Below are 10,082 nucleotides of genomic sequence, written 5' to 3' on the forward strand. Positions count from 1 at the left end.
GGAAAAAGAAAAAAGAAGGAAATTCCTAAAATAATCTCTCTTGACAAGTGTGGATATGCTTCTCTAGAAACAAATTTATTGACAATATAATCTTGCTGAATATGTTTGCTGCAAACTTCAGTGAAATACATCTCATCAGTGGGTTACTTTGTCTGAAGTTTAGGTACTTTTGGTTGGGGATTGCCCTCAACCCTCTATGAGCCAACGGTAGTTTGCTGTTTCTGACACTGTTAATAAAACTCTGGGCACCAGACCAGATGTTCTTGAAGATCTACCAAGGATTAGTAATACAGTAAGTCTTTTTGTAAACAAAGAACCAAGGAAACACATTATCAAAATACCCAGCAACTTTAAAAAGATTACCAGTTTGAAAAAGTGAAAAGTCAGAAGAGAGGGGGATTTTGAAGTGTCTTTTGTAATAGCAAAGCAAAAATGTAGTCAAATTTGATTATAACTGATTTGAGGCATAGAGAGACAAGATAAATACTTCTCTCCTACAGATTTTTCCCTAAGATGAGGAGAAAAAATATCACCCAACATCGCCGCATACACAGGCTATGTGGAGATTCAGAAACAAGAGCATGGATTAGGGTGCAGGCAGGAAATGACCTCTGATCTTGGATCCACCATAATTGGCCATGTAACCACTTTCAAGCTCCTTCTCAATACCCTCGAGATAATAACAGTGCTCTTTCAACAATAAGTTCTTGTATATATGTCAGACACTGTGCTAAGCACTTTACAAGCATTCAATCAGTTATGGTTCAAAATAATCCAGAAAAGTAGGTGACATTATCATCCCTGTTTTAGAAATAAGGAAACAGAGAGGAGAATAAGTAATTTGCTGACAGTCCCATGAAAGGTAAAAACAGAATTCAAATTCAGGACATTTGGCTCCAGAATCCATACTTGCAATCCCATTTTGTATTTGAAAAAAAGTATGATGTATTCTAGAGACAGTATGTGATGTATAATATTGAAGTATATTTCGCAGTGTTGCAAAATACGTGGTATTACAAGTTAAAATGTTAATCTTTTAAGTTAAAATTGTATTTCATAAAAATTATGTTAAAACAATACTTTGCACAATTTTCCCCTTCTCTACTTCTGATAATACATTTTCTTGAAGACTGGTGAGTGGGGCAGTAGAGGGACATCTAGATATGAATTCAGGAAATATGGCCTCTGGTATCCAGGTGAAAGAATCAAGCTTATTGTTTCAGATTCGTTATCCCTCACCAAAATGGGGATGTTTTTCTAAATGACCTTGCTCCTACCTACCACCAGGTTAGATTCAGCTCAATACAGAGGGTAGGCCCTGGTTTTGTAGGTCTGAGGAGCAAGGAGAAATCAACTAAGAGTTGAGGAAGATTTTTTGTTTTTTGAGAGAGAGTTCAAGAAAGTGCATGAGCAGAGGAAGGGCAGAGGGAGAAAGGGGAGAGAGAATCTTAAGCAGGCTTTATGCCCAGCACAGAGCACTATGTGGGGCTCGATCTCAGGGTCATAAGATCATGACCTAAGCCAAAATCAAGAGTTGGATGCTTAACTGACTGAGCCACCAGGCACCCTAGAGTTGAGGAAGACTTTAAGACTCAGTCAACCTTGAATCTGACCTGGAAGTAGGAAGGAAGCAGTGTTGGAGATCATTACCCCAATTTTGGTGAGGGATAACCAATATAAAAACATAATCCCCTTGATTCTGCAACCTGAAGTCCAGATGCCAGGCTAGAGAATACACATGCAGGTTGTAAACTTTTCCAGAATAACCTGAATATATAACACCTTGGATTATCCAAGGAGGATGGATGATCCAAGGATCATCCAAGGGTGAGCCCAATCTAATCATATGAGCTTTTAAAAGTGGAAAATCTTTCCCAGCTGGGTCAGAGAGATGAGCCGGAAAAAGAAGAGATTCAAAGCATGAGAGGCACTCAAACCACTTTTTCTGGCTTTGAAGATGGAGGGAAGGAAGCCCTGTGCCAAGGCATGTGGTGGCCTGTAGAAGCTGGGAACAACCTACAGATGACAGCCAGCAAGAAAACAGGGATCTTATTCCTACTATTACAAGAAGCTGAACAATGAAATGAATTCTCCCCTGGAGCCTCCAGAGAGGAACACAGCTTGGCTGATAATACCTTGATTTTAGTGCACTGAGACCTGTCAATCAGACTTCTAAACTTCCTAACTGTAAAACAATAAGTGTGTGTTATTTAAGCTGGTAATTTTGTGGTAATTTGCTATGGTAGTGATATAAAAGTAACACAGAAGGGATCTTAGTGATGTTTTAGCTTAGTCCTTAATTTTAACCAGTGAGAAAACTGTGTCCTAGCTATGCTGTAGAATGTTCTTCCAATCCTGTTCATCTGGCTAATACCTACTCTGCTCTCAAGATTCAACTTGGACATCTTTCGTTCCAGGTGTTTTCCCTGGCTTCAGGACTTTGGTTAGACATTCCTGCTGTATGGTGTCATAACACTGCATGCATGATTTAGCACATCTACTTCCCAGAAGTCCCACTAAATTTGTAAGAACTAGGACTTTGTCTTACTTAATGTGGTATCTCCTAAACATAACATATTTCTAGCAGTTATAACTCAAAAACACTGAATGAAAAAAAGACATTTTGTCTCCTGATTACCAATCCCAGACTCTTTCTCCCATGCTGCCAGAGTATTCTACTAAAAAGGATGAAAGCATGGCAAACAAATTGCTAATCTTGAAGTAGCAATGTGGCTTGTTTGTTAAGAGCATGGCCTTTAGGAATCCTACAAACCAGGTTCATGTCCTGGTTCTACCATCTACTAGATGGCCTAGGCAAGTTTTTTTAAAGGTTAGTTTCTCTTAGTGTTAGTTCCTCATTTATAAAAAGAAGACAGTGATAGCATCTGCTCAAATAATTGCATGAGAATTCATTGAAATGATGCTTGTAAAAAGCTTAGTCAAGTACCTAGCACATAGGAAAAGCTAAATGAAAATTGGCCATTACTACTAGATATCTGTGATAGTTAATTTTATAGGTTTATTTGGCTGGGCCACACTGCCCGGATATTTGATCAAACATTATTCTGGATGTTTCTGAGGGTGTTTTGGATGAGATTAAAATTGAAACTGGTGTACTTTCAGTGAAGCAGATTGCTGTCTATAACACGAGTGGCCTCATCCAATCAGTTGAAGGCCAGAATAGAACAAAAGACTGACTTTCTTCAAAAAGAAAGAATTTTTCAGCAGATGGACTTCAGACTTGAACAGAAACACTGACTTTCCCTGCATCTCCATTCTGACAACACACACACACACACACACACACACACTCTCACATCCTACTGGTTCTGTTTCTCTTGAGAACTCTAATATAATATCAAACCTGTAAATATAATATTATTATGTACAACCTGTAAAAATAAAAATATGAAGATAAGTAAGATTCCCATTATCCTTTGTAAATAAATATTTCCTTCATTCCAATATCAGAGGGGGTTATTTCTGTTCAGAAAATCAGTAACAAGATAACAAAAGAGAAAGTAGCCTAACCAAAAAAAAAAAAAAAAAAAAAAGAGGAAAAGAAGGTTAAATGGATGCCAGGCAGTCACAAACAAAAGGTAGCCACTCTAACTGCTTAACAAAAATCACTCTTTGCAATTTCGGTTATTCTGTCTTTTACAAAGGCTATTTGATTTTTGAGAGCCAAAACCACAAGAGGATATCTGGCACTAAATAATTTTAAATCTTCCATGCTGTAAACTCATCCAACATAGAAAATTTTTAACAATGAATTTCCTTTCTTGGCACCTTCAAAATAAGAGCAACTTCAGGGATGTCTGGGTGGTTCAGCTGGTTAAGCGTCCAACTTCGGCTCAGGTCATGATCTCAGAGTTTGTGAGTTCAAGCCTCGCATTGGGCTTTGTGCTGACAGCTCAGAACCTGGAGGCTGCTTCAGACTCTGTATCTCCCTCTCTCCCTGCCCCTCCTCTGTGCTCTCTCTCTCTCTCTGTCTCTCTCTCAATAATACAATAAAACATAAAAAAATTTTAAACAAGAACAACTTCAAACCTTTCCTCAATATTACAGTGAACATTATTGCTATTTGGTGATGATTAAGTTTTAATCTTGCTTTGTATTTCAAAATACTCTTTTACAATTTGTATTGGCTACCACATATGGGTTATCCAGATCCTCTGACATTTCTTTCTGCAATACTTAACTAAAAACGAAGAGGAAGAAGGAGGAGGAGGAGGAGGAGGAGGAGGAGAAAGAGGAGGAGAGGGGGAAGGAGAGGGAGAAGAATTCTCCCACACCAGTTGGTTGGAAGCAGCATGTGGCTAAACTAAAATGAAAAAAAAACCTCTCCACTTCTCCCTCCAACCAGAATAACCAGTCTGTAACTTAATAACAAAGTGTTGTAAATCTAAACTGCAACAAGAGTTGAACCACAGTTTTTATTTGCCATGACTCCACTATTCAAAACAGTCTATAAAAGAAGTTGAAGGTGTACACACAGAAATTTTACGATGGTTATAACTAAGCCAAGGGATAGCTAACGATGACTGAGGACCTACCACACGTGCTTTACATTTATTATGTCAGGTGATTCTCATAACAACTCTATGAAGCAAACATTGTTATTATCTCCATTTTACTTATAAGGACAGACAGTGATGCTTCAAGCATTTAAATAAGCTGCTCAAAACAAGGTCAAGTAGCTGGTAAACACATGAGCTGGGGTTTTGAACAGTCTGATTTCCACTTTTCATAATGGAAGCCTTTTTTTTTTTTTTAATGTTTAGTTAGAGAGTGAGTGTGTGTGCACATGCTAGTGGGAGAAGAGCAGAGAGAGAGGGGGACTGAGAATCTGAAGCTGGCTCTGCTCTGGCAGCAGAGAGCCCAGTGTGGGTCTCGAACTTGCAAACTGTGAGATTATGACCTGAGCTGAAGCCAGACGCTTAACCAACTGGGAGCCCCTAGAAGCCTATTTTTTTTTTAATTGCCTTTATGGTGTTGGGGAACAAGAATTTCCTGTCCTTTTCAGGGTCCTTTTAGTTGGGCTAAGAGTCAAATTGACATGAGACAGATAAACAGGAGAAAATAAAATTTAATTTCATTCCTATGGGGAATTTACACAGACATGGACATTCCAAAGACAGTCTGGAAAATATATAAAATTATATATATTATATATATATATATAATATATATTATATATTATAGATATATATTATAGATATATATATATTATATATATAAATATATATTATATATATATATGTCTTTCTGAACTAAGGAAAAGGGGTAGGAGTCTGGAACTTTAAAGAGAAAACATGCAATTCACAAGAAGATGAAAAAGAGTAAATGTTTGGCAAACAAATATTTCCTGGACCAAAAGGAAACAATGGGGTATAGAGGGTTTTGGTCAAACAGGCCTTACTAGGTTCTTCCTTGTCTAGCACTCCTAGTTTATAGCAAAATGTAGTTATCTATGGTGATAACTCTTTTCCTAGAGCAGGTCCTCTATCTAAATTAAGGGGGAGTGAGGGGGGGGTGTAAAAACCTTTTTCTGAAGCTGCTGAGTTTTGATTGCTTTATTATTTTTATTTATTTTTAATTATTTTCATGTTTATTTTGAGAGAGAGAGAGAGAGAGAGAGAGAGAGAGAGAATGAGCAGCAGAGGGGCAAAGAGAGAGGGAGAGAGAGAGAATCCCAAGCAGGTTCCATGCTGTCAGCACAGAGCCCGATTGGGGGCTCAATCTCATGAACCACGAGATCATGACCTGGGCCGAAATCAAGAGCCAGATGCTTAACCAACCAAGCCACCTGGAGGTTCCCGATTGCTTTTGTTTTTTTAAGATTTTTTTAAAAGTTTATGTATTTATTTTGAGAGAGAAAGAGCAAAGGAGGAGAAGAGACAGAGGAGAGAGAATCCTGAGCAAGCTTCGCACTGTCTGTGAGCTCAGAGCCCTCCATCAGGCTCCGACCCATGAACGGTGAGATCATGACCTAAGCCAAAATCAACAGCCGGATGTTTAACCAACTGAGCCACCCAGGCATGTATCCTTGATTGCTTTTTAACTAAAAAATAATCTTCATGCCAAAGTGGCCCATCTGGAGGTGGCCTATCCCTGGCCTCTGTATCTATAACTCCCTAAACTCTATAGAACAAATCCTTTTGCCAAAAGAGGAAAAAAAAATACTATGGGAAGGAGAAATTTTATCATATTCCAATAATCACATCACAGCCTCAGTAACTTTTTTAGACTAGCTTGGAGGTTGTCAGATATAAATGGACAAGGAATAACTTAACACTTGCAGTGGATACTCTAATATCCAGTGGATATCCTCTACCATACCAGGGCACCCATCCACCATTCTCCAAAGAATTGCCTTGTGCTGGCTGGAGTCACTTCATCAGGGAAGTTACCCAAACCCTCTCCCACCACCACCACCTTCCCTGTCCCCTCTCCATCCCCAGTTCATAACTAATGACTGAATAATACAGGACTGTAAAAGGCCAGTCCTCTTTCCCCATTTCTGTAGGGCATTTATTTCAGAGACCAACCCTTAAGAACCAGTCCAAGGCTAGACTTTGCTAGACTCTTGTTCAAAATAAAATAAACTGTATGAATCAAATACATGTCTGTCTTAGAGAGTTCCCACCCTATTCTCCCCTCCCCCACCAGAAACTAGGGTTTTCCTTATAATGACTTGATCACATAATAACAACTTTCACAATTTCAAGAGTGGTTTGCTAATCTGTTTAGGAATTCTCTTATGCTGGACTAAGGGATGGTGTCCTAGAACAATGAAATGAGGTCAGAAGACCAGAGTTCCAGCCCTGGTTCTGCTATGTGATAAGGATCACAAGACCACTCCAAATCTTCCTTTGTTTCTCTGTAGAAAATGGATTATACTTGTACCTTCCAATTTAACAGGGAAGTGTGAGAACAAGTGAGCTAATAAATGAAAACAAAAACCCATGAAACAATCAGGCCTGAGCATTTTTCTAATTGAAGAAATTGAGATATAAGGTTTAGTAAAAATAACGAAGTAAGTAATCTCTAATCCCTAGTACTATATACTATATGTGTTCTGTCAGAGGCATTTTACTCAAAAGATGGGGAATGTTTGCAATTTCGACAGTTCCAGTGGGAACAAATTTATTTATTTATTTTAATTTATATTTTACCATACTTTCTTAAAATTTATTTACTTTGAAAGAGAGACAGTTCGAGTTGGGGAGGGGCAGAGAGAGGGAGAGAGAGAAAGAATCCCAAGTAGGCACCACACTGCCAGGACAGAGCACAATGCAGAGCTCGAACTCACAAACCTGAGATCATGAGCTGAGCTGAAATCTACTAGAGTCAGACACTTAACCAACTGAGCCACCCAGGCCCCCCCTTGTGGGAAAAAATTTGAATTGACTCTGTGACCAATAAGTCAAAATTGAATCAAAGGTGAATCTTAAAAAAATAATAATACAGCAATCCTTTTCTCAACTCATCTTTAATTTCTAACCCAAAGCAATTATATTTTTCATTATACTTACTTTTTCTTCTAAGTTCGCATTTGGATCATGAAGCAAATGGAATCAGGGTTTCTTTTATTGTGGAGATGGAAATTCTTTTTTTTTCTTGTTTATCTTTGGGTAATTCCTAAGAGAATTTCCCTTATTTTGAATAATACTACTTTTGTAGTATTTCTCTCTCTCTCTCTCTCTCTTTTTTTTTTTTTTTTTTTTTTTTTTTTTGCTATTGGCCTGAGGGTTTTCTTATAAAGCATTTATGTTGTTTTTCTAAAGTGCATTACAAGCTTTATTTCCTTTGTCCTAAAATTTTCTTTAGGTCCACCTGAGTAATTCAATGACATTATTTTCATTTCATAAAAATACAGGATATTAGATTCCCATTTTTGTTAAAATAAATGTATAGTTCCCAAGTGTTTCCTGGCTTCTCTGTGGAATTCAGGTCATTTAAGTCTACTCTTGTTAAAAAGGATGTCTTGATTTTTAAAAAATATTCCAGATTTCATGGTTACTTTTTATTTACTCCTCACATCTCAGAGCTGGTAGTCTTTGGCACAAAATTCCAAAATCATGGACCACCTTACCAACCTTACCTATAATAGAAATCTCTAAAAAACTAAGAAAACCTGCAAGAACACTGCGAGGAAGGGTAAGTGCCATTTCTTTTGTTATGTAATAGAAAGCAGCCAGAAGCCAGCTATGAATAAGCTCTCAGGTACAAATATATGACTAAACTGAGCCACAAGCAAAAGAAATGAGCTTGTTATACTCTGTAATATTTTCTCTTAAATGTCATCTAGCTGAATATAATAAACATACTGCTGTATGTCTACTTAAGATAGTACCCACTGGCTTTGGTGTAAGATACTAATTTCATTCAGAATTCCAACAGTGAATATAGTAAACACGAGGGTAGAATGGTATTTTGGATAAAGTACCCTATAAAGCAACTCAGTGAAAACAGTGTTCTGGCAACCTGACTTCAGCTAACCCAACCAGAAGGTGACTGTCTAAGTATTATTTCCTTCTTACAAGGCCAGATGTATTACGAAGGGGGTGGAAGGTGGAGGGTGCAGTGTTTAAATACTGTCACTGCCTCTGTGTAAACTATATTAATGGAGAAAGATATGCTTGCAGACAACCAACAGTTGTAGATAAACCTCATAAACCCTAATAAACATAATGGTGACTTCTCAGGCAGTAAGTAAGGAACAGTGCCTAGGACATGTTTGTGATGGTTAATTATGCGTCAACTTGGCTATGCTTATGGTGCCCACTGTTTGGTCAAATACCAGTTTAGATGTTATTGGGAAGATAACTTTTAGATGTGATTAGCATTAAATTAGTAGATTTTGAGTAAAGGAAACCAGTCTCTATGTTGGGGGTCTTCACCCAATCAGTCAAAAGCAAAGCATTTAACATAAAACTAAGCCTCAAGCCTGCAACACAGAAACCCTGTCTGAGACTGCAGATTCTGGACTCAAGACAGCATCAACTCTTAATGAATCTCTAGCTGGACCCACAGATTTCAGACTGGCCAGCCCGGGTAACATTAGCCAATTACTTAAAATTAATCTCTTTCTCTTTCTTTCTCTGTTCTGTTCGTCTAGAGAACCCTAATACAAGGGTAGTTACTGCTCATGAGAAGCCCTGAGAGACTGAATACACAAATGGACCACGGATAGACCTTATACAAACATGGAACTTTGACCTACAATCTGCAGCAATCTCTGCAGAAAACCAAACCCTTTATCTACAAACAACAAACAACTGAGGAAGCCAGCCAGCTAGAAGTCAGACCTGCTACCCCTAGTGACAATCCAGGAAGCTAAATATTAACTTCTGTAACAATCATCCCCAAATGGCCAGCACTTGATTAGTAAGTGACAAAGTGACAGCTCCCCTAAGTTTGTCCGTTTTCAACTGAAGACCAAACCTAGAAAACCACATATGCACCCCTAACCAATGGCATTGGACATCCCACTTCAAATTAGGTTGCCTGCAGCTTCCCCATGCCAACAGCCCCTAACCACGGCATACTGAAACCTTCACTTTTTCACACTATAAAGCTTTTCCACTCCTGTCAGCCATAATTTTTCAGCTTTTTTTTTTTTAACATTTCTGATGGTGGTTTAATGTTTTCCATTTAAAAGTCTTCTGAGTTTAAAAAAATTTTTTTTAATGTCTATTCATTTTTGAAAGAGAGACTGAGTGTGATTGGGTAGGGGCAGAGAGAGACACACAGAATCTGAAACAGGCTCCAGGTTCTGAGCTGTCAGCACAGGGCCCGATGCAGGGCTCGAACTCATGAACCACCAGATCATGACCTGAGCCAAAGTCAGATGCTTAACCGAATGAGCCACCCAGGTGCCCCTGCTTTTTTAAAAATATATTTTAAAAAGAGTAAGTAAGTGGGGGACAGGGGCAGGAGAGAGAGAATCTCAAGCAGACTCCATGCTCAGTGCAGAACCCAACCCCACGACCCTGGGATTACAACTTGAGCTGAAATAGAGTCAGATGCTCAACCGACTGAGTCACCCAGGGGGCCCTTCTGACAGTTTTAAATAT

This window comes from Neofelis nebulosa, chromosome 2, assembly GCF_028018385.1.
Source record: "Neofelis nebulosa isolate mNeoNeb1 chromosome 2, mNeoNeb1.pri, whole genome shotgun sequence".
Lineage (NCBI taxonomy): Eukaryota > Metazoa > Chordata > Mammalia > Carnivora > Felidae > Neofelis > Neofelis nebulosa.